Source organism: Oreochromis niloticus, linkage group LG20 (assembly GCF_001858045.2).
Source record: "Oreochromis niloticus isolate F11D_XX linkage group LG20, O_niloticus_UMD_NMBU, whole genome shotgun sequence".
NCBI classification, from domain to species: Eukaryota; Metazoa; Chordata; class Actinopteri; order Cichliformes; family Cichlidae; genus Oreochromis; species Oreochromis niloticus.
The window spans coordinates 35,705,387-35,708,285 of record NC_031984.2 but is presented as its reverse complement, the minus strand read 5'-3'; positions in this window follow the sequence as shown (position 1 = coordinate 35,708,285).

The window sequence follows — 2,899 nt, the reverse complement described above, 5'->3', positions numbered from 1 at the left end:
TCTGCTTTGTCGCTCTGGCACTTTGCAGGTCGTGCTGCCCTGGCTCCGGTGCTCTCCTGAAGCAGCAGCCTCCTTCTCCCCGGCCCAGCTGCTACTGAAATGGGGAAGGCATGATTAGAAAATGCTCACCGGCTGTGAAAAACCAGTTTCCCTGACACCACACCCTGAACCCGCTGCTCCACGCCTCCCCTGCAGCCGAGCCACCAACCACACCCTGTTTTTTTGTTGTTATTTCTTTTTACACTAGGCCCTGTAATATCTGTAATATTACTTCTCAGTTATATGTTAATGTAAAAGATTGATGTATATGTGGCTGTAGCTCAGGTGGTGGTCAGGTCATAATCGGGAGGTTGGTGGTTTGATTCCTCCAGTCTGCATGCCAAAAATCCTTGGGCACTAACCCTAAGTGTGAATGTGTGTGAATGTGAGAACGAAGCAAGGTGTATAAAGGGTTACCCTACCACTACTGTATAGTTCTGTGTAGATAATCATTCTGTACATACGATAATTTTTAATCCCACAACTGTTTATAACTTACATAGTTCACATTTCTGTATAACTGTATATCTCATATTTCTGTATAGTTTTTATTTCATATTTATATCCTGTACATAGCCTGTACATAGCTTGTACTCACTACAGCCTGTACATACTTATAGTTATAGAATATTCATAACATACTTCACACTGTGTACATTATAACATACGATAATAGACCCATTTCTGTAATATACTTACACATCTATATTATTGCTAATATATATTGTAATATATCTATATCACGGCTAAAGCACTTCTGGATGGATGCAAACTGCATTTCGTTGCCCTGTACCTGTGACATGTGCAATGACAATAAAGTTGAATTCTATTCTAATTCTAATTCTAATTCTAATAAAGTGGAAAAGAGCTCTAAAAGAATCAGTCCATTTGTAAGGCATTACAATTTGTGTGTCCTTCAACATTAAAATAACAACATACCGCTCTGCATAATAGTATCACACGCAGAGGGTTTAGTTGGTGGTGCTACAGATGACACAGTGCCTGTCATGGTCCTGAGTCTGGTGACCCAGTGTTTATGTTTTTGGTTAGTAATATTCTTTGAGACAGTTAGTTTCTGGTTATATTTTTGGTGATTTCTCATTCTTTGATTTTGTCTCTGTGTCTCCCCTGTCTCCCCTCCACGGGACAAGACTCTGAGGTCCATCTGCATCTAAAGGTCAAAGGTCACTCCTTCGAGGACACCAGTGTTCACATTTTGGACACAGAAGACAGATGGTTTGAAAGAGGAGTGAAAGAAGCAATCTGTGTCCCCTGTGAACAACACTGTTCACTGTTGTGGAAGCCAGTTTGTGTCCAGGCTGTGATCAGCTGTATCACTAAAGTAAAGTGTAAAGTGGCTCCAAGATTCATCACATTCATACCGTGTCCTTCTGTGGCGTTCAGTGTTCCTAAGAAAACTACTGTAAAGCTGAATCCTTGCTCAAATAAACTGACTTTGACAGTCAGGAGGGCTGAGCCCAAAGGAACAGGGTCGTAATGTGATCATTAACTTTCAAAGCAGTGATGCCACATCTTCTGATGGAAGGATTCAGGTTACTGCGGTACACTGAGTTACATTGTGTTTATGCTTTCATTTTGGAAGATGAAGTTTGATGAAATAACTACTAGTTACTTTTTGCTGTGTAGCTGTGGAAATTCTGACAGCTGTCGCTGGATTATTTTATAGTTGAAGAAATCTTAGAAACCGGAGGATTCTAAGTTCTGAAGCCTCTGCGCTCGTGTACCATCAGTCTGATTTACAGCATCACTTATTTTTAATGTGATGCTGTAAAATTCAGGAGCCACTCACTCTGTTTTAAGGTCAGGCTCTCTCACACCCCAGCCCGTGCTGGGGGGAAGATTCCCTTACTCCAAATGTGAGAAATGTGAGAAGTTCATTTCTTGGCCTAGGGTGGCTGTAGCTCAGGAGGTAGAACAGGTCACCGACTGATCGGAAGGTTGGAGGTTCGATCCCAGGCTCCTCCAGTCTGCATGCCAAGTGTCCTTGGGCAAGATACTAACCCCAAGTTGCTCTCCAATGCATCCATCGGAGTATGAATGTGTGTGAGTGTAGTTAGAAAGCACTCAGTATAGAGGTAGTGCTTGTGTGACTGGGTGAATGTGGTGTGTTGTACAGAGCGCTTTGAGTACTCCGGGAGAGTAGAAAAGCGCTATATAAGAATCAGTCCATTTACCACCACACTGCTGTCTTGCATAGATGACAAAGGATCAAAATTTAAGCATGGATTTTTGTGGTCTGACCTGTATCCAGCTAATGTCATGTGCAAATCAAACATAAATTTGATCTCCTGTTTTGATGGCATCACCAAGCTGGGAGACGGGCCTGTGGCAGAGAACTTTGTGCAGGCAGTGAAGCATTGTATGTCTCCAGATCACTGCTTCATGGCTGCTGGAGACCTCCCCACAAGGCCCTGGTGACAGATCTGAGGAAGTATGGTGCAACAGAACCTGTGACTGGCAGGCTACAGAGGACCCCACAGTGTAATTCTCCCAAGTCTGAATACGTACAAGAAAGTTATGTTGTGCACAATTCATTGTGTTTGCTCAGCTGATGTTTGGTCCAAACGACCCACCCTCCAGACTCTATGCAGTCTGACCCACTGCTGGCAGAGGTCCCCGACAGACTGTGGGCCTTGTCAAAGTATGATGTAGGATTGATTAAAGCCTGTAAGGCGGTAGTAATAACTCCAAAGTCCTCCTTTCGTCCATGTCAGAGATAATATCCCCTGAAACAGGAAGTTATAGATGAAAAACCCCAGTGTTTGACTCTCTGCTAAAAGCAGGAGTAGTTGTGCCACGTCCCACTTCACCCATTCACACTCCACTGTTTCCTGTAAAG